The 24,445-nt window shown below is 52.4% G+C and overlaps 3 protein-coding genes and 1 pseudogene across 7 annotated transcripts in view; 1 reads left to right on the top strand and 3 right to left on the bottom strand.

Annotated features, from left to right (window-relative positions):
* ZNF556 (zinc finger protein 556) overlaps positions 1–24,445 on the top strand; it is a 433,150-nt gene that overhangs the window by 9,060 nt on the left and 399,645 nt on the right. The gene's annotated exons all lie outside the window — the stretch shown is intronic.
* TIMM13 (translocase of inner mitochondrial membrane 13) overlaps positions 1–24,445 on the bottom strand; it is a 319,004-nt gene that overhangs the window by 59,464 nt on the left and 235,095 nt on the right. The gene's annotated exons all lie outside the window — the stretch shown is intronic.
* LSM7 (LSM7 homolog, U6 small nuclear RNA and mRNA degradation associated) overlaps positions 1–24,445 on the bottom strand; it is a 401,328-nt gene that overhangs the window by 157,525 nt on the left and 219,358 nt on the right. The window lies entirely within an intron of this gene.
* LOC126943649 (uncharacterized) lies at positions 16,358–16,452 on the bottom strand (annotated as a pseudogene).

Raw genomic sequence — 24,445 nt, 5'->3', positions numbered from 1 at the left:
AGGTGCCTGCCACCACACCAGGCTAATGTTTTGTATTTTTAGTAGAGACGGGGTTTCACCATGTTGGCCAGGCTGGTCTCGAACTCCTGACCTCAGGTGATCCACCTGCCTCGGCCTCCTAAAGTGCTGGGATTACAGGCGTGAGCCACCGTGCCCAGCTTAATTTTTGTTTTTTTTTTTGTTTGTTTGTTTGTTTTGAGATGAAGTCTTGCTCTTGTCCCCCAGGCTGGGGTATAATGGCGTGATCTCGGCTCACTCTAATCTCCAATTCGCAGGTTCAAGCAATTCTCCTGCCTCAGCCTCCTGAGTAGCTGGGATTACAGGCACCTGACACCACGCCCAGCTAATTTTTGTAGTTTTAGTAGCGACAGTGTTTCACCATGTTGGTCAGGCTGGTCTCGAACTCCTGACCTCAAGTGATCTGCCGGTCTCAGGTTCCCAAAGTGCTGGGATTACAGGCATGTGACCCATGGTGCCTGGCACAAACAGCCTTGTCCATGCAAGCACAAGCACCCACATGTGTCTAAGACCCTGCTGTGCACACCTGCACTCTGACCTGCACTGCGTGTAGCCACCAGGGAAATGCAAATATTTCTTTCTTTTTTTCTTTTTTTTGAGACGGAGTCTCTCTCTGTCACCAGGGTAGAGTGCAGTGGTGCGATCTCGGCTCACTGCAAGCTCCACCTCCCGGGTCCACGCCATTCTCCTGCCTCACTCTCCCGAGTAGCTGGGACTATAGGCGCCCGCCACCATGCCCCGCTAATTTTTTGTATTTTCAGTAGAGACGGGGTTTCACCGTGTTAGCCAGGATGGTCTTGATCTCCTGACCTCGTGATCCCCCTGCCTCGGCCTCCCAAAGTGCTGGGATTACAGGCGTGAGCCACCGCGCCCGCCGGGAAATGCAAATATTTCTAAGCTCCAATGCTCACTCCACAGAACCCCAGGCGTGCGAATACCTGCGGTATGCAGAGATCATGAGGTGCCAGCACTGGAGCTACGGAAGCCTCAGCGTGCTGATTTGGGGTGGGAGTAGAGTGCAGGGAACTCATCTGCGTGCAGCCCCTTTCTCTGGGCCCTTTGTGTGCGCCTCAGTTTACCCCACCTGGGTAAGAGACTCCGCCCGGCTGAAGTCTCTTCCGGTTCTGACTTTGAAGGGCTCCACGGCTTTGGGGGGAAGGGGGCCGCATTCCCTCTCTCCTGTGTGCCTCTGGGTGGTGGATTCAGGCTAGCAGGGCTGGGGGCTGGGCCTCCAGGCCCTTCCTGGAAGCCCGGAAGGCAGGTGCAAGGGCAGGCAGTCTCCATGGGCAGGGCGCCAGACCTTGGCTTCCCTGAAACTGGGCACAGCAGCTGGGAGAGGTTTCCGGGCCCGCCTGGCCCCACCTGGCCCCCGGCACTTTCGGAAGATGGGCGGGGCAGGCAGACAATGCCAAGGACGGGCGAGGCCCAGCCTGCACAAGCGTCCCTGGTGAACCTATGCACACACACGAGTGTGCATGTATGTGTGTGCACACGTGCATGGGCCATGCTGATGTGAGTTCTGTACCCCACCTGCTAACGGATGTGCTTGTGAACACGTGCAAGGTCACCTGGGCACGTGAACTGTGCAGCACACGGGCAATGGCCCGGGGAGTGGGGGGTAATTCACTCATAGCGACGACAGGACAGAGATGCTTGTCTGCTTTGCTCACTATGCGTCTCCAGCACCCCACAGCTGGTTGGCACTTGGTAAATATTTGCTGAGTGGACAAATGAGTGAATAAATGAACACATCATTTTGCAAATATGTACTGAATGTTTCTATTCTGCATACCAGGCATTTGCACATCTTCAAACAACAAAAAGATCCTGGGAACCAACATTCTAGACATCCACAGGGGTGGAAGGAAGCCCACGCCTGCACACACCTGCGAGTACACACTCATGTCCAGGAGACACCTGAGTCCACTTTGATTTGTTCACCTCCAGAAGCCAGAGCCCGGTGCACACACACAGGCGCTCATGCAGAGACACGCATTTTGTTTTTTCTTTTCTTTCTTTCTTTCTTTTTTTTAAAGACAGAGTTTCGCTTTTGTTGCCCAGGTTGGAGTGCAATGGTGTGATCTTGGCTCACTGCAACCTCCGCCTCCTGGGTTCAAGTGATTCTCCTGCCTCAGCCTCCCAAGTAGCTGGGATTACAGGCAACTGCCACCACGCCCAGCTAATTTTGTATTTTTAGTAGAGATGGGGTTTCTCCATATTTGTCAGGCTGGTCTCGAACTCTCGACCTCAGGTGATCCGCCCGCCTCGGCCTCCCAAAGTGCTGGGATTACAGGTGTGAGCCATTGTGTCTGGCCTCTTTTATTTTCTTTCTTTCTTTTTTTTCTTTTTTTTTTTTTTTTTGAGATGGAGTCTTGCTCTGTCGCCCAGGCTGGAGTGCAGTGCTGCAATCTCGGTTCACTGCAACCTCTGCCTCCCAAAGTGCTGGGATAACAGGCGTCAGCCACTGCCCCCGGCCAGCATTTTGGACACGCAAATTTCCCCTCTCTTCCCCTCAAGCCTCTACCTGTGCTACCCACCCCAGCCATCCTCTCCTGAGGTGTCCGTCCTTCCATGCCTGAAGGGGTTCACAGGAATGTGAGGAGTCCTACACCCCACTTGCGATTTTCCATCATTTGAGTTCTCCTAGGGCTTAGACCATTGCCTGCAGGAAGCTCCAGAAACAGCCAGAGTTGGTGGGATTAGCACGGCACAGGTGGGGAGGTGATGCCCATATACCCTAAGAAACTATCCTTCCATTTCACAGCCGGAGAAACCGAGGCCCAGAGACGGGAGGGTCTTCCTGTTGAGCTAAGAAGAGAAAGAGAGAGATGATAAGAAACAGATGCCCTGGCCGGGCGCGGTGGCTCAAGCCTGTAATCCCAGCACTTTGGGAGGCCGAGGCGGGTGGATCACGAGGTCAGGAGATCGAGACCATCCTGGCTAACATGGTGAAACCCCGTCTCTACTAAAAATACAAAAAACTGGCCGGGCGCGGTGGCTCACGCCTGTAATCCCAGCACTTTGGGAGGCCGAGACGGGTGGATCACGAGGTCAGGAGATCGAGACCATCCTGGCTAACACGGTGAAACCCCGTCTCTACTAAAATACAAAAAATTAGCCGGGCGCGGTGGCGGGCGCCTGTAGTCCCAGCTACTCCTGAGGCTGAGGCAGAAGAATGGCGCGAACCCGGGAGGCGGAGCTTGCAGTGAGCCGAGATGGTGCCACTGCACTCCAGCCTGGGCGACAGAGTGAAGACTCCGCCTCAAAAAAGAAAAAAAAAAAAAAAAACTAGCCGGGCGTGGTGGCGGGCGCCTGTAGTCTCAGCTACTTGGGAGGCTGAGGCGGGAGAATGGCGTGAACCCGGGAGGCGGAGCTTGCAGTGAGCCGAGATCACGCCACTGCACTCCAGCCTGGGAGACACAGCGAGACTCCGTCTCAAAAAAAAAAAAAAAAAAAAAAAAGAAACAGATGCCCTGACTGGGCCCCCTCGATCATCTCCTCTTGCAGCCAGAAACAGTAGGTTCCCACTGCCAGCAAGGGTGGGAACAGGAAGGTGGGGGACCCGGCTGGGAGGAGGAGGTGGGAGTGAGGCCCTGGGGGAAGGAGGAGCCTATGTCTTGGAGACAGACACAGAGGTGGGCGGTCCAGAGACACCCACCTCCTCAGACAGGCACGGGCCCTGGCAGCTGGTGACAGGAGACACAATCTGGGTCACATAGGCACTGTGTCCCTCCTGCCGCAGATCTTCCTCCCCGGCCTCTGATGGGGATTCTGGGGGCTCCTGGGGCCCCTGCATATGTTTTGGCATGAGTGTGCATACCTGTGTGTTTGTGTGTGTTGGGTGCACATGCATTTTATTTATTTTATTTTATTTTTATTTTTATTTTCTGAGACTGAGTCTTAGGTTCTGTCACCCAGGCTGGAGTGCAGTGGCACTATCTCAGCTCATTGCAACCTCCACCTCCAGGGTTCAAGTGATTCTCCTGCTTCAGCCTCCCGAGTACTTGGAACTACAGGTGCATACCAACATGGGCGGCTAATTTTTTTGTATTTTTAGTAGAGACGAGGTTTCACCACTCTGGTCAGGCTGATCTCGAACACCTGACCTCAAGTGATCTGCCCACCTCGGCCTCCCAAAGTGCTGGGATTACAGGCGTAGCCACCACGTCCGGCCTCACTGAGCACGTTTTGAAGGCAAGTGCCTTCCTCTGGACTGCTGAACTTTCTTTCTATGAACGGACCTCGGCTGACCTGTTCCCCTATGAATGGATGGGTATTTGAGTTCTTCCCAGTTTTTGGTGATGAGGACTAAAGCTGCTGTGTGCCTTTACCTCCTGGTCTCTATGTGGTCCTAAGTTGTTCATTTCTTTCAGATAGCACCAAGAGAAGTGAGGTTGCTGGGTCCCCGTAACCTTATAGGGTAAATACTATTATTACAAGCGCTTTATTGATCCGGAGAATAGACGCTGCCTGGCCTCCTGTCTCTCGCTTTCACACAAAGGCACATACGGCAGACACGGACATCCATCACTCACCCATCACTCACCCATCACTCACTGCAGACCCTCCAGGACCCACGCAGAAACCCAGGGTTCGCCCACGGCGCACGCAGCACCCAGGTTGCCCGCCCTCCACCCAGGGCCGCGTCACGCCCGACACCCCGGAACAGACGCCTATGAGGCCTGCAGCTCCAGACGGGCTGCAGACACACAGCGATTTGTTCATCTTTCCAGCCACCCCGTCTGGTCCTGACAGTAATTAGCTCCCAGACTGGTGGGGAGACGGTGAACAGGCTGAGAGTCATCGCTGCGGCTCCACGCCCACAGGCCACGGGCACCGGGAGAGAGGGTGAATGAGTGTGTGTGTGTGAGAGTGTGTGTGTCCAGAATCTGTACTCTCCAGCCAGTGCTCCCCATCCTCCTGCAAAGGAGCAGCGCCGTGCACGGGTACCAACCGCGCCTTCCACGCGGGATCGTGCATACGCATACCCACTGTGCCTTCCACGCGGGATCGTGCACATGTATGCCTACCGTGCATTTCACGCGGGATCGTGCACACGCATGTCCACCGTGCCTTCCACGCGGGATCGCGCACACGCATATCCACGAACTCCTGCAGACCTACAACCACCAGGCCTGCCCACGCATCCCTGCAGACCCAGTGTGGACGCCTGCTTGTCGGCGCCCTGCGCATCCCGCGTGAGTGGAGTGTGCACGCGTGGGGGGGCGGGTGAGTGCGGGGCAAGCGCACGCGCACTAGGCTCGCGGACGGTGGAGCGAGACCGTGCGCGTTCCCGGAGCTGGCGCGGGGGTGGGGTCAGCAGCTCGGGAGAACGCCCCGCCCCCCTACCGCCTGCCCGGAAGACCCACGGCGGCGGGCGCTGGCGTCACGGGTTTCCACTGGGGCCCTGGCGCGGGGGCCGGGATTCCCTGGCGCAGGAACGCCCGTGACGGCGGCGCCTGCCTGCGTCGGCCGCGCTGGGAGGTTCGGGCTTAGGGATGACATCAGCCCCTGCGTTTCTGGAGCTGGCCCGGGCGGGACGGGGACTTGGAGAAAGAACAGTGACACCCACTTTCGTTGACTGCCAACCTATGCAGAGAGCTTAGTGCGTGTCCGACCGTGGGCTGAGCGCTGTGGTGCGAGTGCGGTTAATGTCCCCATTGCACAGATGGGGAAACTGAGGCCGGCGCACTGCCCTCCCCGCCGGGCCCCCAGAGTGAGGGCCCGGGGCTGGGAGCAACCTTTTCCCAGCGCCCTCTGCAGTGTAGACTCCTACCAGCTCGTCTCCCTCTCTCTCCTGCACAAGCCGGCTCAGAGAGGGCCTGCGGGTGTCCTGGCGCCACCCAGCAAGTTGGGCGCTGCAGCCAGCTCTGTCCACACAGTTGGTCTCTGCCCAGCTTTGGTCCCTGCGGTGGCCAGGGGCGGTGCCTGAGCCAGGGCGCCCGGGCTGCCCGGTGGGGTGTGCCCAGCCGCTGCCTTCCTGCTGACGCCGGGGCGAATGGATCTAAATATAGCCTGGGAGGAGGCAAGGGCTATTTTTAGCGCGAGTGGCTCGGGCCCTCCCAGGTCCCGGGTCAGGAGCCCTTTGGTGCAGGATTTTGGGGAGGGGCGAGGGCGAGGGGGAGCCCCTTTCCAGGGACCCCACACCCGCGTGGGCCTGCCCCTCTGCCCACAGCTGGCCCTGGAAGACTCTAGGGGAGGAAGGGCTATAGAAGGAGGGCGGGGTGGGGGGGCTGCTGTATGGGGGTGGAGGGGTTGTCGCAGGTCACCTTTCCTAAACCCCACCTCCTCTCTAGCTGCCGACCCGCCCTGGCCTTTTGTTGGGCTGAGAGACTGCTTTCTATTTTGGGAAGGTGTTGGAATAATTTCCCTGGCTATTTTTAGCCGGTTCGGGGATTCCTCCACCCAGGCCGGCCGCCCTGCCTCTCCTTCTTCTCCTCCTTGTCCTCTTCCTCCTCCCCGCTGACCCAAGGCTGGCCTGCTTCATGGAGGGCAGTCAGGGACACACAGTCCCTGAGCCAGGCCCAGAATGGGGAGACCCCTATATTTCCTGGTTAGGGGAGGGAAGGGAATTCTGAAGGGCGTTCCCACGTTCCAGGTGAGCAGGACTTTCAGACCTCCAGGAATCCATGACATCACGTATCTGAATTCTGTCTCCAGGGCAGGGTGGGGCGACTCAGCAACCTCCGACCTTTCACCTCCTTTCAGGGTTGTCACGCGAGAGTGGCCTGCTGAGAACAGACTTTGACTCCCACATCCTTAGGCTAGGAGCTCCCACGTTCCCAAGAGGAAGATCGGTGTGATGAGGGTAAACTGAGGCACAGAGGGGCCATTCGGATGGGACACATCTTGCGCTCATTCCCTGATGGTTTCATTTCCTTCCACATTCTACCTTTGTTTTAAAAATTTTTTTAACATTTTTAAATTTTATTTATTTATTTATTTATTTATTTATTTATTTATTTATTTATTTTTGAGACGTAGCCTCGCTCTGTCCCCCAGGCTGGAGTGCAGTGGCGGGATCTCGGCTCACTGCAAGCTCCGCCTCCCAGGTTCACGCCATTCTCCTGCCCTAGCCTCCCGAGTAGCTGGGACTACAGGCACCCGCCACCACGCCCAGCTAATTTTTTGTATTTTTAGTAGAGACGGGGTTTCACCGTGTTAGCCAGGATGGTCTCGATCTCCTGACCTCGTGATTCGCCTGCCTGGGCCTCCCAAAGTGCTGAGATTACAGGCAATTTTTTTATTTTTATTTTTATTTATTTATATATTTATTTATTTATTTTGAGATGAGTCTCGCTCTGTCGCCCAGGCTGGAAGAGTATACAGTGATGCAATCTCAGCTCACTGAAACCTCCGCCTCCCGGATTCAAGCAATCCTCCTGCCTCAGCCTCATGAGTAGCTGAGATTACAGGCATGCAGCACTACCCCTGGCTAATTTTTGTATTTGTAGTATAGACAGGTTTCAGTGTGTTGGACAGGCTAGTCTCGAACTCTTGACCTCAGGTGATCCGCCTGCCTTGCCTTCCAGAGTGCTAGGATTACAGGCGTTTGAGTCCCCGCACCTGGCTTTTTTTGTTTGTTTGGTTTTTTGTTTTGAGACAGAATTTCGCTCTTTTGCCCAGGCTGGAGTGAAGTGATCTCGGCTCTCTGCAACCTCCGTTCCCCACACCCCGGGTTCAGGCGATTCTCCTGCTTCAGCCTCCTGAGTAGCTGGGATTACAGGCGCCCGCCACCACGCCCAGCTAAGTTTTGTATTTTTAGTAGAGACAGGGTTTCACCATGTTGGCCAGGCTGGTCTTGAACTCCTGACCTCAGGTGATCCACCTGCCTCTCCTCCCAGAGTGATAGGATTACATGAGTGAGCCACCGTGCCTGCCTTTTTTTTTTTTTTGAGACAGGGTCTCACTGTGTTGCTCAGGCTGGAGTGCAGCAGTGCCATCATAGCTTATGGCAGCCTCGACCTCCTGGGCTCAAGCGATCCCCGCAACTCAGCCTCCTGAGTAGTGGGGACTATATAGGTGTGTACCACTACAACTGGCTAATTTTTGAAAACTTTTAGTAAGAGATGGGGTCTCACTGTGTTGCCCAGGCTGGTCTTGAACTCCTGGGCTCAAGTGATCCTTCCACCTTGGCCTCCCAAAGTGCTGGGATTCCAGGCATGAGCCACCGGGACCAGCCCTCATTCTGCCCTTTAACAGCTAAGCAACCTTGGGGCACTTACTTCACCTGTCTGTGCCTCTTTCAGGGAAGGGGGTGACAGTCACATGGACTAATGACAAATAGGTGAGTGAATATATGACAGGTCTTAGAACAAGCTCCTGGCAGAATGGAGCTGAGGGTCCTCGAAAGAACATTGGGATATGCCTGGCTATAGCAGAGAGGAACATCACGGGTGCTGGCTGGCTCCACATTTTTTTTTTTTTTTTTGAGACAGAGTCTTGCTCCATCACCCAGGCTGGAGTGCAGGGGCGCAATCTTGGCTCACTGCAAGCTCTGCCTCCTGGGTTCACGCCATTCTCCTGCTTCAGCCTCCCGAGTAACTGGGACAGGCGCCTGCCACCATGCCCGGCTAATTTTTTTTTTTTTTAGTAGAGTCAGGGTTTCACCGTGTTAGCCAGGATGTCTCGATCTCCTGACCTCGTGATCTGCCCGCCTCGGCCTCCCAAAGTGCTGGGATTACAGGCGTGAGCCACCGTGCCCAGCCCTGGCTCCACATTTTGAGAGGACCCACCCCCTTACTTCTCCCAGTCCATGAGGCTGGCGAGAGTGATCCCCGTGTTTCAGATCAGGAAACTGAAACCCTGGGATAATTTCCCAAGCCCAGGGTCTCATGACAGGTGACACACAGGAGGCCAGCACAGTCCCCTGGCTCCCAGGCCATATTCCACAGCTGCTCTGCATTCTTTCCCCGGCGCCCTCACTCATACAGCAAGCATTTGTGGGTACTGTATGAGTTTCCTCCCGCTGCTGTAACAAATCACTGCAAACCCAGTGTCTGAAAACAACACAGAGTTATTATCTGACAAGCCTGGAGGCCCGGAGTCCAAAATCAGTCTCACTGGGCTACAAACCAAGCTGTGGGCAGGGCTGGGCCCTCCTGGAGGATCCAGGGGAGAACCTGGTTTCCACCTTTCCCAGCATTTAGAGGTACCTGCTTCCCTCAGCTTGGGGCCCCTTCCTCCACCTTCACGGCTGGCAGTGTGGCCTCTTCCAGTCTCTGACTCTCACCCTCCACCTCCTCTTATTTATTATTATTATTATTTTAGTGGAGTTTTGCTCTTTTTGCCCAGGCTGGAGTGCAATGGCGCCATCTCGGCTCACTGCAACTTTGCCTCCCCAGCTCAAGTGAGTCTCCTGCCTCAGCCTCCTGAGTAGCTGGGATTACAGGCACGCACCACCACGACCAGCTAATTTTGTATGTTTAGTAGAGACGGGGTTTCTCCATATTGGTCGGGCTGGTCTTGAACTCCTGATCTCAGGTGATCTGCCCCGCTGTGGCCTCCCAAAGTGCTGGGATTACAGGCGTGAGCCACTGCACCTGGCTGTTTTTTTCTTTTTTTTAAGAAAATTGTTTTCATTGTGCAAGTTATTATTATTATTATTTTTAAAGAGATAGGGTCTTGCTCTGTAGCCCAGGCTGGAGTGCAGTGATGCAATCATAGCTCACTGAAGCCGCAAACTCCTGGGCTCGAGGAATCCTCCCACCTCAGCCTCCCGAGTAGCTGGCAGCACAGGCACGCACCACCATGTCTGGCTAATTTTTTAAAATTACTTTTTGTAGAGTGGGGGTCTTGCTATGTTCCCCAGACTGGTCTCCAAACCCTGGGCTCAAGTGATCCTCATGTCTTGGCCTCCCAAAGTGCTGGGATTACAGGCGTGAGCCACGGCACCTGGCCCGCATGTTGATTTTCTGTGAGTATATTGCTTCTCTCCAAGGGCAGATGGCCTGACTGGGTGGGATAATACCCGTGAACGGATAGTAAATGTGGGTTAGGCATTTGGCAGGAAATGCTTGTGGAATTCAGGAGACGACTGTCATTGATGTGTCCTTTATGCCAGCTGGATATCGAGTACATTGCAGAATCTTAAGACCATCAGCCAGTTTTATTTATTGGATGCTTATTAAGTACGTAATGCCTATTTAATATCTTCACAGCCACCTTAATGCTAATAATCATCCTCACCTTACAGACGAGGAAACTGACGCGGCATCAGGACTTGTTGAAAGTTCCTGGCCGGGCACTGTGGCTCACGCCTGTAATCCCAGCACTTTGGGAACCTGAGGCGGGTGCATCACCTGAAGTAGGGAGTTTGAGAACAGCCTGACCAACATGGAGAAACCCCATCTCTACTAAAAATACAAAAAATTAGCCGAGCGTGGTGGTGCGTGCCTGTAATCCCAGTTACTTGGGAGGCTGAGGCAGGAGAATTGCTCGAACCCAGGAGACGGAGGTTGCGGTGAGTCGAGATCTCACCATTGCACTCTGGCCTGGGCAACCACAGCGATATTCCATCTCAAAAAAAAAAAAAAAAAAAGAAGAAAGAAAGAAAATCACTCAGCCAAGTTGGTGGCAGAAGCTACTTAGCCGGTTCTGTTTCCATTTGGCCTTGCTGCTGCCTCTTGCTTGAGTGCTTTCAAGGGTCGTGCAGGCTCACTCCTGAGCCATCCCCTTGTCCTGGTCCTCCAGCAACCGTCTTGGGAAGTCAGTGGGCTCCACAATCCTGAGTCCAAGCTCCGTGCGGCCCTCTCACCCTCAGGTGTCTTCTGCAAACAAAGAACCTCCCAGAGCCCACGGAGGGAACGTTTCAAAAGTGTGCTGGCTGGCTGGGCGCGGTGGCTCAAGCCTGTAATCCCAGCACTTTGGGAGGCCGAGACGGGCGGATCACGAGGTCAGGAGATGGAGACCATCCTGGCTAACACGGTGAAACCCCGTCTCTACTAAAAAAATACAAAAAAATTAGCCAGGCGAGGTGGCGGGCGCCTGTAATCCCAGCTACTCGGGAGGCTGAGGCAGGAGAATGGCGTAAACCCGGGAGGCGGAGCTTGCAGTGAGCGGGCATCCGGCCACTGCAGTCCAGCCTGGGCGACAGAGCGAGACTCCGTCTCAAAAAAAAAAAAAAAAAAAAAAAGTGTGCTGGCAGCTGGGCGCGGTGGCTCAAGCCTGTAATCCCAGCACTTTGGGAGGCCGAGACGGGCGGATCACGAGCTCAGGAGATCGAGACCATCCTGGCTAACACGGTGAAACCCCGTCTCTACTAAAAAAAATACAAAAAAACTAGCCGGGCGTGGTGGCGGCACCTGTAGTCCCAGCTACTCGGGAGGCTGAGGCAGGAGAATGGCGTAAACCCGGGAGGCGGAGTTTGCAGTGAGCGGAGATCCGGCCACTGCACTCCAGCCTGGGCGACAGAGTGAGACTCCGTCTCAAAAAAAAAAAAAAAAAAAAAAGTGTGTTGGTCAGGAAAGAGACCAGACGTGAACCGCACTTCCTCCCTCCCTCCGCTCCAGATGGCTGCACCAGAGGTGGTGGGGAGGAGGCTGCCAGATAGACAACAGGAGCGTCGGAAAAGGGCGGCTTCCACCACTTCCTCCCACTGTGGGGATGTGACTGGGAGAGCAGCTCCATGACCTAAGGATGGGACTTTGGCTTTCTTTTATCCCCAAGCCAGCCCGTGACATGCCTTCTGCTCGATGGCTGTCTACAGCTCTGACCCTGCCCCTGTAGTTTTGCCCAGATTGTCTGTCCCATGAAACTTTCAGACTCCGGCCTGAGAATTCCTCCTTTCTTCTTCTTCTTTTTTTTTTTTTGAGACAGTCTCGCTCTGTCGCTCAGGCAGGAGTGAGTGGTGCGATCTCGGATCACTGCAAGCTCCGCCTCCCGGGTTCACGCCATTCTCCTGCCTCAGCCTCCTGAGTAGCTGGGACTACAAGCGCCCGCCACCACGCCGGGCTAAGTTTTGTGTTTTTAGTAGAGACATGGTTTCACCTTTTGTTAGCCAGGATTGTCTTGATCTCCTGACCTCGTGATCCGCCCGCCTCGGCCTCCCAAAGTGCTGGGATTACAGGCATGAGCCACCGCACCTGGCCTTTTTTTTTTTTTTTGAGACAGAGTCTGGCTCTATCGCCCAGGCTGGAATGCAGTGGCGCGATCTCAGCTCACTGCAACCTCCACCTTCTGGGTTCAAGCAATTCTCCTGCCTCAGCCTCCTGAGTAGCTGGGATTACAGGCACATGCAAGCACGCCAGGCTAATTTTTTGTATTTTTGGTAGAGACGGGGTTTCACCGTGTTAGCCAGGATGGTCTCGATCTCCTGACCTCGTGATCCGCCCGTCTCGGCCTCCCAAAGTGATGGGATGACAGGCGTGAGCCGCCGCGCCCGGCCTGGAAACGTTTCTTTCTCAACCTTGGCTTGGAGTTCTCCCCAGAGTGATACATGTTGGCGAGAAAGAGTGGCACATTCTTAGGGCCGGCTCACCCGTGAGGCCCTACATCACTCTTTCCACGGTACACCCTCTGGTGGCTGCTACACGTCAGCCACAAGTGCACTACAGAAAGCGCTGAACCCGACGTGGCCACCCGGGGGGAGCCCCCAGCCCAGAGACTTTGCTGTGCCTTCCCAGGCCCCTGGTGGGATTTTTCTTTGGATCCCTGGCAGGAGTCGGGGGGAGCGTGGGAGGGTGCGGAATAAACCCCGAGTCTGCCTCATTGGCTGCCTGGGCTCCAGAGCCCTGCCCGTTGCTTGTGGAGGACTTTCTGGGAATCACGTGGACGGGCCAGAAGGGCTGGGAAAGGGAGAGCAGGCAAGGATTCTGAAAGAGGGAAGATCTCAGCGGGAGGGATTTGAGGCTGACGGTGGGTCAGAGAGAGAAGTCCAGATGACAGGTTTAAAGTCTCTGTTTGGCCGGGCGCGGTGGCTCACGCCTGTAATCCCAGCACTTTGGGAGGCCGAGACGGGTGCATCACGAGGTCAGGAGATCGAGACCATCCTGGCTAACACGGTGAAACCCCGTCTCTACTAAAAAATACAAAAAACTAGCCGGGTGAGTTGGCGGGCACCTGTAGTCCCAGCTACTCAGGAGGCTGAGGCAGGAGAATGGCGGGAACCCGGGAGGCGGAGCTTGCAGTGAGCTGAGATCCGGCCACTGCACTCCAGCCCGGGCGACAGAGCGAGACTCCGTCTCAAAAAAAAAATAAATAAATAAAAAAATAAAGTCTCTGTTTATGGCTGGGCGCAGTGGCTCATGCCTGTAAGCCTAGCGCTTTGGCAGGCCAAGGTGAGTGGATCACTTGAGGTCAGGAGTTTGAGACCAGCCTGGCCAACGTGGTCTCAACTAAAATACAAAATACTAAAATTACAAAAATTAGTCTCTACTAAAAATACAAAAATTAGTCAGGGGTGGTGGTGCACGCCTGTAATCCCAGCTACTCAGGAGGCTGAGGCAGGAGAATCACTTGAACCCAGGAGGCAGAGGTTGCAGTGAGCCGAGATTGCACCACTGGACTCCAGCCTGGGCAACCGAGTGAGATTCTGTCTCAAAAAAATAAAAAATAATAAAAAAAGTCTTTGTTTAGATAAGATGCCTTTAAATGGCTCTTTTACCCTTTCTTTAGTACGAAAACAAACTTCCTCATTTTTATAAACAAAATACGTGCCACGTGGACGCTGGCTGTTGGCACTCACTATCCTTCCCTTGCTTGACGTCAACTGAAAGATAAAGCATCACCTCTGGCCCTTCCCACAACCAAAGAGAAGGCACAACGCCGAATGCATCTCCTTGGATTTGGGAGGCAATGTTTGCTTAATGTGGGTGTGCTTCTCCGGCCTGGCTGGGGGGGCCATCGTGCCCTCCCTGTATCAATCTGCGCTCTGTGGCATCTGTGGCATGGACCCTTCTTTGCTTTGCAGAGGCAGGATGTCTGCATACTGCATTGTACCCAGCCCAGTCCAGAGTTTACAGTCGAGGTCACCCTTGGAGGTCTGTGTTCTGTGGGTTTTACCCAATGCATGAGGTTACATATCCACCATGACAGTGTCACATAGAGTGGTTTCACTGCCCCCCAAACCCTCTGTGCTCCACCTATTCATCCTTAACCCCACTTCCTTCAACCTGGGTAACCACTGATTTTTTTTTTTTTTTTTTTTTTTTTGTAGACGGAGTCTCGTTCTGTCACCCAGGCTGGAGTGCAGTGGTGCCATCTGGGCTCACTGCAACCTCCACCTCCTGGGTTCAAGCGATTCTCCTGCCTCAGCCTCCCGAGTAGTTGGGATTACAGGCATGCACCATCACGCCAGGCTAATTCTGTATTTTTAGTAGAGACGGGGTTTCTCCATGTTGGTGTGGCTGGTCTCGAACTCCCAACCTCAGGTGATCCGCCCTCCTCGGCCTCCCAAAGTGCTGGGATGACAGGCATGAGCGACCGCACCCGGCCCACCACTGATCTTTTTACTCATGTATGGCTTTGCCTTTTGCAGAATCTTTTCCAGTTGGAATCGTAGCGTGGAGGCTGTTTCACTTGTTTCCCGGTGTATTCCAGCTTCCAGGGGCTACTTGTACAACCCTGCTTCGCATCCCTCCAGCCTCTTTTGTTTCTGTTGTTATGTCTCCTTCTCTGACTGACCTTCCTGCCACCCTCTTACAAGGACCCTGTGATGACACTGGGCCTACCTGGATAATCCAGACAAGATCTTTGATTTTTTTTTTTTTTTTTTTTTTTTTTGAGACAGGGTCTCGCTCTGTCGCCAGGCTGGAGTACAGAGGCTCGATCTCGGCTCACTGCAACCTCCGCCTCCTGGGTTCAAGCGATTCTCCTGCCTCAGCCTCCCGAGTAGCTGGGACTACAGGCGCCCACCACCATACCCGGCTAATTTTTGTATTTTTAGTAGAGATGGGGTTTCACCATGTTGGCCAGGCTGGTCTCAAACTCCTGACCTCAGGTGATCCACCCACCTCGGCCTCCCAAAGTGCTGGAATTGCAGGCGTGAGCCACTGCACGGGCCAATCCAGGCAAGATTTTTTTTTGTTTTTGAGACGGAGTCTCCCTCTGTCGCCCAGGCTGGAGTGCAATGGCGCGATCTCAGCTCACTGCAACCTCTGCCTCCCAGGTTCAGGTGATTTTCCTGCCTCAGCAGGCATGCGCCACCACGCCCGGCTAATTTTTGTATTTTTAGTAGAGACGGGGTTTCGCCATGTTGGTCAGGTTGGTCTCGAACTCCTGACCTCAGGTGATCCACCCACCTTGGCCTCCCAAAGTGCTGGGATTACAGGTGTGAGCCACCGCGCCCAGCCAATCCAGACAAGATGTTTAATGTAGTCACATCTGCCAAGTCCCTTTTATCTCGTGTAAGGTATTCACAGGTTCTGGGATTAGGACACAGGTATCTTTGGGGGCTGTTACTCTTCTGACCACACAGCCTGTGTACAAGGTTTGCCTGTTCTAGGATTTCACGTGAATGGAATCACACCGCCTGTCCTCCTGTGGAAGGCTTAGTTCACTCAGGGTAAACTTCCTGTGAGTCATCCACGATGGCACTTAGCAGTTTGTTCCTTTTTCTCGCTGAGTGCTATTCCGTGGTATGAATGGATCACAGTTTGTTTATCCACTCACCTGCTGCCGAATGCCTGAAATGTTTCCCGTTTTTTTTGTTTTTTTTTTAGACAGAGTCTTGCTCTGTTGCCCAGGCTGGAGTTCAGTGGCGCGATCTCAGCTCACTGCAAGCTCCGCCTCCTGGGTTCACGCCATTCTCCTGCCTCAGCCCCCCGTGTAGCTGGGACTACAGGCGCCCACCACCACGCCCGGCTAATTCTTTGTATTTTTAGTAGAGATGGGTTTCACCATGTTAGCCAAGATGGTCTCGATCTCCTGACCTCGCGATCCGCCTGACTTGACCTCCCAAAGTGCTGGGAGTGCAGTGGTGCCATCTCGCTCAGTGCAACCTCTGCCTCCTGGGTTCAAGTGATTCTCCTGCCTCAGCCTCCCGAGTAGCTGAGATTACAGGCATGGGCCACCATGCCTGGCTAATTTTATATTTTTAGTAGAGGCGGGGTTTCACCATGTTGGTCAGGCTGGTCTCGAACTCCCAACCTCAGGTGATCCGCCCACCTCAGCCTCCCAAAGTGCTGGGATTCCAGGCGGAACCACCGTACCCGGCCATTTCTCCAGAACTTTTTCCTCTTCCCAAACTAAAACTCCGTCCCCATGAAACACTCACTCCCCATCCCCCTCCCCAGCCCCTGGCACTCACCCTTTTACTTTCTGTCTCTGTGAATCTGACGACTCTAGGGACCTCATATAAGGGTAAGTTTTTAAAATTTTGAATTATTATTATTTCTTTTTTAAAAATATGAAATGCTTCATGTCATCCTTACGCAGGGGCAATAGTAATCTTTGTATCCTTCCAACTTTTTGAATATGTGCTGCTGAAGTGAGCACGTTATAAGGGGAAGGTTTTTTTTTGAGATGGAGTTTTCTCTTGTTGCAATGGTGTGATCTCAGCTTACTGTAATCTCTGCCTCCCGGGTTCAAGCGATTCTCCCGCTTCTGCCTCCCGAGTAGCTGGGACTACAGGCATGCGTCACCACATCCGGCTAATTCTGTACTTCTAGTAGAGACGGGGTTTCTCCACGTTGGTCAGGCTGGTCCTGAACTCCTGACCTCAGGTGATCCACCCACCTTGGCCTCCCAAAGTGCTGGGATTACAGGAGTGAGCCACCGTACCCGGCCAGTTAAGGCTGTACATGTTTAATGACTTCAATCTGTTGTGACTTTTTTTTCTGTCCTAAGAGCTTAAGCAAACCCCTTCTGCGATATCTGAAAAAGATTTTGGTGGGTGTATGAGACAGGGCCAACTTCATGGGTGTGCGACTCGTGAGTCACCCAGGGCCCCATGATCGGAAGGGCCCTGTGGTTGGAAGGGCCCCACACTTGGTTTAATGCTGTCATCGTCTTGACATTCTTAAACACTTTTGAAAAAGGGCTCCGTGTTTTCATTTTCTACTGAGCCCTGCAAATTTTGTGGCCGGTCCTGGGATGAGACCCTCTGATGCTCCCCTGCAGAGCCTCTCGACCTCACGCACTCGCCGGCTAGCTCCCGACAGGTGTTGACGGATGTCACTCAGGTGTGAGCTCTGCACCTGAGCTCCCCTCTGCACACAGGCAGCCACAACCAGGCAGTGCAGAGGTGAGCCTGTGGCCAGTGAGGAGACAGAGAGTCAACCTCCTCCCGCCTACTGGGCCCTGAGACACCGCCTCCGTGAGCTTGTGGGAACAGGGCGCCTGTATTAACCCAAGGCTGAGGCAGTGACACACCCTCTTATGGGCCTGCTGTCGCTCCTTGCTTCATTATCCTGCTCCCACCCTCTCCTATGGAGGATCAGACCAGACTCCCCCAGAAAACAAGAGCACATGAACCTTCTGTCTCAGGCTCTGGCCTCTGGGGAACCCAAGCTGTGTTTGGCTGAACAGCGGCCCCCAAAGATGTCCTTGTTCTAATTCCCGGAACACGGGGGTGTGTCACCTTCCACGGCAACAGAGACTCCGCACGTGCGATTGAGTGAAGGACTCTGAGATGGGAGAGCAGCCTGGATGATCTGGGGCACCCAGTGTCCTCACAGGGTCCCTCATAAGAGAGACTGGAAGAGGCTGTGCTCCTGGCCCTGAAGGTGGAGGAAGGGGCGCCACACCAAGGGATGTGAGCCCCTCCACGCCGGGAACGAGACTCTGTCACCCAGGCTGGAGTGCAGTGGCGCGATCTCAGCTCACTGCAAGCTCCGCCTCCCGGGTTCACACCATTCTCCTGCCTCAGCCTCCCGGAGTAGCTGGGACTATAGGCGTCTGTCACCACGCCTGGCTAATTTTTTGTATTTTTAGTAGAGACGGGGTTTCATCGTGTTAGCCAGGATGGTCTCGATCTCCTGACCTCGTGATCCACCCGCCTCGGCTTCCCAAAGTGCTGGGATTACAGGCATGAGCCACCACGCCCGGCATTTAATATAACTTAATTTTAAGTCTGGGATACGTGTGCAGTTCTAAATGATAGTCTAGGCGAAAATATTTGCAACACCTATAACAGATCAGAATTAACAAGCCTGCAGGTTTGTTACATAGGTAAACATGCGCCATGGTGGTTTGCTGCACCTATCAACCCGTCACCTAGGTATTAAGCCCCATGTATTGCCGGGCGCAGTGGCTCACGCCTGTAATCCCAGCACTTTGGGAGGCCAGGGTGGGTGCCTTGCTTGAGGTCAGGAGTTCGAGACCAGCCTGACCCACATGGTGAAACCCCATCTCTACTAAAAATACAAAAATTAGCCAGGCGTGGTGGGCGCCTGGAATCCCAGCTACTCAGGAGGCTGAGGCAGGAGAATCTCTTGAACCTGGGAGGTGGAAGTTGCGGTGAGCTGAGATTGCGCCATTGCACTCCAGCCTGGATGACACAGCAAGACTCCGTCTCAAACAAACAAAAAGCCCCCACATGCGCCAGCTCTTCATCCTGGAGCTCTCCCTCTCCCTCCCCCTCACCTCACTGCCGGACAACCCCAGTGTGTGTTGTTCCCCTCCCTGTGTCCATGTGTTCTCCGTGTTCAGCTTCCACTTACAAGTGAGAACATGCGGTGTTTGATTTTCTGTTCCTGTGTTAGTTTGCTGAGGATAACGGCTTCCAGCTCCATCCACGTCCCTGCAAAGGACATGATCCCATTCCTTTTTATGGCTGCGTAGTATTCCATGCTGTATATGTACAACTTTTTTTTTTTGAGACATAGTCTAGTCTCACTCTGTCGCCCAGGCTGGAGTGCAGTGGCTCGATCTCTGCTCACTGCAAGCTCCGCCTCCCGGGTTCACGCCATTCTCCTGCCTCAGCCTCCCGAGTAGCTGGGACCACAGGCACCCACCACTTCGCCCGGCTAATTTTCTGTATTTGCAGTAGAGACAGGGTTTCGCCATGTTTGCCAGGATGGTCTCGATCTCCTGACATTGTGATCCACCCTCCTCGGCCTCCCAAAGTGCTGGGATTACAGGCATGAGCCACTGCACCCCGCCCAACTTTTTTTTTTTTTTTGAGACAGAGGTTTCACTCTGTCACCCAGGCTGGAGTGCAGTGACTCGATCTCAGCTAACTGAAACCTCCGCCTCCCAGGTTCATGCGATTCTCTTGCCTCAGCCTCCCAAGCAGCTGGGACTACAGGCGTGTGTCATCTCATGCAGCTAATTTTTGTATTTTTAGTAGAGACAGGGTTTTGCCATGTTAGCCAGGCTGATCTCGAACTCCTGACCTCAGTTGATCTGCCTGCCTTGGCCTCCCAAAGTGCTGGGATGAACAGGCATGAACCACCCTGCCCAGCTAGGGTGTATCATTTTAAATCTTAGTTTGTGGAACAGTTTTCTAACTACACATGTCACAAAACCTAGAGAATCTAGAAAGGAACATGTTGATCGGTTTTGGGTGCCAGAGATAAAAACCTAAATGATAGTCTAGGAGAAAATATTAGCAACACCTATAAAAGATCAGAATTAACAAGGCTGTGTAAAAAGCGTCTTTACTCCAAAGGAAATAGGCAAGTGATTTAATTAGGAAATAAACAGGTCAGGTGCAGTGGCTCATGCCTGTAATCCCAGCACTTTAGGAGGCCAAGATAGGAGGATCACTTGAGCCCTAGAGTTGGAGACCAGCCTGGGCAACACAGTGAGAACCCATCTTTAAAATTTTTTTAAAAATTAGCTGAGCGTGGTGGTGCTTCCCTGTAGTCCCAGCTACTTGGGAGACTGACGTGGGAGGATTGCTTGAATTTAGGAGATCAAGGCTGCAGTGAGCTATGATAGCGCCACTGGACTCCAGCCCGGGTGACAGAGTCAGCAGACCCTGTCTCAAGAAAAAAAAAAAAAAAGGAAACAAAAAGTATGAATAGGCATTTTACATATGAGAAAATACGAATGTCTTACAATTCTAGGGACAGGTACAAACACATATGCGCAAATGCACACACACATACAAGTGTGTGCACAGAAATGAACATGCAAGTTGGGTGCGGTGGTTCACGCCTGTAATCCCAGCACTTTGGGAGGCTGAGGCAGACAGATCACCTGAGGTCGGGAGTTCAAGACCGGCCTGACCAACATGGTGAAATCTTGTCTCTACTAAAAATACAAAAGTAGCTGGGTGTGGTGGCGCATGCCTGTAATCCCAGTTACTCAGGAGGCTGAGGCAGGAGAATCGCTTGAACCCGGGAGGTGGAGGTTGCAGTGAGCCGAGAACATACTATTGCACTCCAGCCTGGGTGGCAAGAGCAAAACTCTGTCTCAAAAAAAAAAAAAAAAAAAAACATGTTCGTAAGACACTTTAATGAAAGATGGTGTGTAAAAGTAGCAAAACTCAGAAATAATCTAAATGTCCAACAGTAGTATATAATTTTTTTTTTTTATATGGAGTCTCGCTCTGTTGCCCAGGCTGGAGTGCACTGGCGTGATCTCGGCTCACTGCAAGCTCTGCCTCCCGGGTTCAAGTGATTTGCCTGCCTCAGCCTCCTGAGTAACTGGGATTACAGGCGCCTGCCACCATGGCAGGCTAATTTTTTTTTTTTTTTGGTATTTTTAGTAGAGACAGGGTTTCACCATTTTGGCCAGGCTGGCCTTGAATTCCTGACCTCAGGTGATCCTCCCGCCTTGGCCTCCTAAAGTGCTGGGATTTCAGTCGTGAGCCATAGCGTACAGCTAAGCATGTAAATTAAATTACTCTGGAGTTGTTAAAATGCACTGATGTTTTAAAAATTATTATTTTTATATCTTTTTTGTTTTCCTTCATAAAAATGCACTGACTTAGCAAGCTGTCAGTCATAGGAACTCAAGTGAAAAAAAAAAAAAAAGCTAAGCTAGTATCAGAGCAGTCTGTGTTGAGTGAGTCCAGTTTTAAAAAACAAATGGCGGCCGGGTGCGGTGGCTCACGCCTGTAATCCCAGCACTTTGGGAGGCTGAGGGGGCGGATCACGAGGTCAGGAGATCGAGACCATCCTGGCTAACACTGTGAAACCCCGTCTCTACTAAAAATACAAAAAATTAGCTGGGCGAGGTGGTGGGCGCCTGTAATCCCAGCACTTTGGGAGGCAGAGAGGGGCGGATCACGAGGTCAGGAGATCGAGACCATACTGGCTAACACTATGAAACCTCGTCTCTACTATAAATACAAAAAACTAGCCGGGAGAGGTGGCGGCGCCTGTAGTCCCAGGTACTCGGGAGGCTGAGTCAGGAGAATGGTGGGAACCCGGGAGGCAGAGCTTGCAGTGAGCTGAGATCGCGCCACTGCACCCCAGCCTGGGCGACAGAGCGAGACTCCATCTCAAAAAAAAACAAAAAACAAAAAACGAAAACAAACAAACAAAAAAACAAATGGCAAAGAGCAAGTGTTGGTATGAAGCAGTGCCGATCTCCATGACAGAAGACGGTCTTGGGCACGTGTGCAGGAGCCCGACGGTCTGGCTGCAAATTCTGGCCAGTCCTGGCCGTACCACTTTCTAGCTGTGGACTCAAGGGCGTTGTTTACCCTTTCTGAGCCCATGTTTGTTCATCTGCACCATCAATGCGTAGAACCATCGCCCTTACCTCACGGCCTTTCCGGGAGGATCAGATGACACAATCCAAGGAAATGAACCATTAAAGATACTTTACTGTCACTACTTTGTTCTGATGCCCATGTTTGCTTACGCCTAGAAGTCTGAAGGATTTGCCTCAGCTGTGAACCAACAGCTACAGGTGGCTACAGGTGCTGAGAATGGGTCTGAGGAATGGCATGGAGGGATCTTTTTTTTTCTTTTTTCTTTCTTTCTTTTTCTTCCTTTCTTTCCTTCTTTTTTTTTCTTTTCTTTCTTTTCTTCTTCCTTTTTCTTTCTTCTCTTTTCTTCTTTTTTCTTTCTTTCTCTTTTCCTTTTTCTTCTTCTTTCTTTGTTTTCTTCTTTTTCCTCTTTCTTTTCTTCTCTTTTTTTCTTTCTTTTCTTCTTTTTCTTCTTTCTTCTTTTCTTTCTTTTTTCTTTTATCTTCTCTCTCTCTCTCTCTCTTTCTTTCTTTCTTTCGAGATGGAGTCTTGCTCTGTCGCCCAGGCTGGAGTGCAGTGGCCGGATCTCAGCTCACTGCAAGCTCCGCCTCCTGGGTTCCCGCCATTCTCCTGCCTCAGCCTCCCGAGTAGCTGGGACTACAGGCGCCTGCTACCTCGCCCGGCTAGTTTTTTTGGTATTTTTTAGTAGAGACGGGGTTTCACCATGTTAGCCAGGATGGTCTCGATCTCCTGACCTCGTGATTCGCCTGCTTTGTCCTCCCAAAGTGCTGGGATTACAGGCCTGAGCCACTGCGCCCGGACTTGTTTTTTTTGAGATGGAGTATCACTCTGTTGCCTAGGCTGGAATGCAGTGGTGTTATCTCAACTCACTGCAACCTCCACCTCCTGGGTTCAAGCGATTCTCCTGCCTCAGCCTCCCGACTAGCTAGGATTACAGGTATGCACCACCACGCCTGGCTAATTTTTTTTTTTTTTTTTTTAATAGAGACAAGGTTTCTCCGTGTTGGCCAGGCTGGTCTTGAACTCCTGACCTCAAGTGATCCACCTGCCTTGGCCTTCCAACCTGCTGGGATTATAGGCATGAGCCACCATGCAAGGCTGGATATATTCTTTTTTTTTTACTTGCAAGTAAAAAAAAAGGTAAATTAAGGATGACTTTAAAAAAAAATTTTTTTTTTTTTTTTTTTAGTTGGAGCTTTGCTCTTGTTGCCCAGGCTGGAGTGCAATGGCACGATCTCGGCTCACCGCAACCTCTGCCTCCCTGGTTCAAGTGATTCTCCTGCCTCAGCCTCCCGAGTAGCTGGGTTTACAGGCATGGGCCACCACGCCCGGCTAATTTTTGTATTTTTAGTAGAGACGGGGTTTTTCCATGTTGGCCAAGGTGGTCTCGAACTCCTGACCTCAGGTGATCCACCTGCCTCGGCCTCCCAAAGTGCTGGGATTACAGGTGTGAGCCACTGTGCCCGGCCTAAAGATGACTTTTAAATACTGTATTATTTTATATAACTTCTATAATGATTATATTTTGTTTTGGGAACCAGGAAAAGAAGTGGTAAAACCCTTTTGGCTTATTTCCCATGTCTTTTTTTCTGTGCATTAAAACAAAACAAAATAAAAAACCAGTTGCTAGTAATGTGTACGATTTTGCATGTAAGTTTTTCAGTGACTATATTATTAGGTTGGTGCAAAAGTAATTGCGATTGTGCCATTAAAAAGTGAAAACCGCAATTACTTTTGCACCAACCTAATATTTAAGCATCTTCCATGTCCTTAAATACCAATCACAATGGATACATACAAGGTGGTCTGTCCAGAGAAAGGAATATTGCTCAGCCATGAAAAGGAACGAAGCTCTGACGTAGGCCAGCACCTGGATGAACCCTGAGGACGTCATGGCCAGGGAGCAGTGCCAGATATAAAAGGCCACACAATACATGATCCCATTTATGTGAAATGCAAAGGACAGGCTAATCCAAAGAGACAGGAAAGGGATTCAAGGTGGCCTGCGACTGGGGAGGGCAGAGACTGACTGCTGATGCGGATGGGACGTCTTTGGGGTGATGACAGTGTCTGGAACTACATAGAGCTGATGGTTCCACAACTCCTACATTTTACATTTTGTTTTATTTATTTATTTATTTATTTATTTATTTATTTATTTATTTTGGAGACAGAGTCTTGCTCCTGTGGCCCAGGCTGGAGTGCAATGGTGCGATCTCGGCTCACCGCAACCTCCGCCTCCCGGGTTCAAGCGATTCTTGTTCCTCAGCCTCCTGAGTAGCTGGGATTACAGGCGCCCACCTTTACTCCCAGCTAATTTTGGTATTTTTAGTAGAGACAGGGTTTCACCATGTTGGCCAGGCTGGTCTCGAACTCCTGACATCAGGTGATCCGCCTGCCTTGGCCTCCCAAAGTGCTGGGATGGCTGGCATGAGCCACCGCGCACAGCCGCCAAAGCACTTTATTTTCTTTTATTTTCCTTTTTTGGAGACGGAGTTTCACTCTTGTCGCCCAGGCTGGAGTGCAATGGTGTGATCTTGGCTCACCACAACCTCTGCATCCCAGGTTCAAGCAATTCTCCTGACTCAGCCTCCCGAGTAGCTGGGATTACAGGCATGTACCACCAAGCCCTACTAATTTTGTATTTTTAGTAGAGACAGGGTTTCTCCATATTGAGGCTGGTCTGGAACTCCCGACCTCAGGTGATCCACCTCCCCTGGCCTCCCAAAGTGCTGGGATTACAGGCGTGAGCCACACGCCCAGCCCACCAAAGCGCTTTCTTTCCAGGAAGGCTGTACCCGCTTAGAGGTCCTTTGGCGGCATGTGACAGCTTGTATCCTCCTGTGTTCCTGCCAGCATAGAGCCCAAAAGCTTTTCTTTTCT

This window comes from Macaca thibetana, chromosome 19 (assembly GCF_024542745.1).
Source record: "Macaca thibetana thibetana isolate TM-01 chromosome 19, ASM2454274v1, whole genome shotgun sequence".
Taxonomy (NCBI): Eukaryota; Metazoa; Chordata; class Mammalia; order Primates; family Cercopithecidae; genus Macaca; species Macaca thibetana.
The sequence above is the reverse complement of the archived record's forward strand: the minus strand, read 5'-3'. Positions and strand labels throughout refer to the sequence as shown.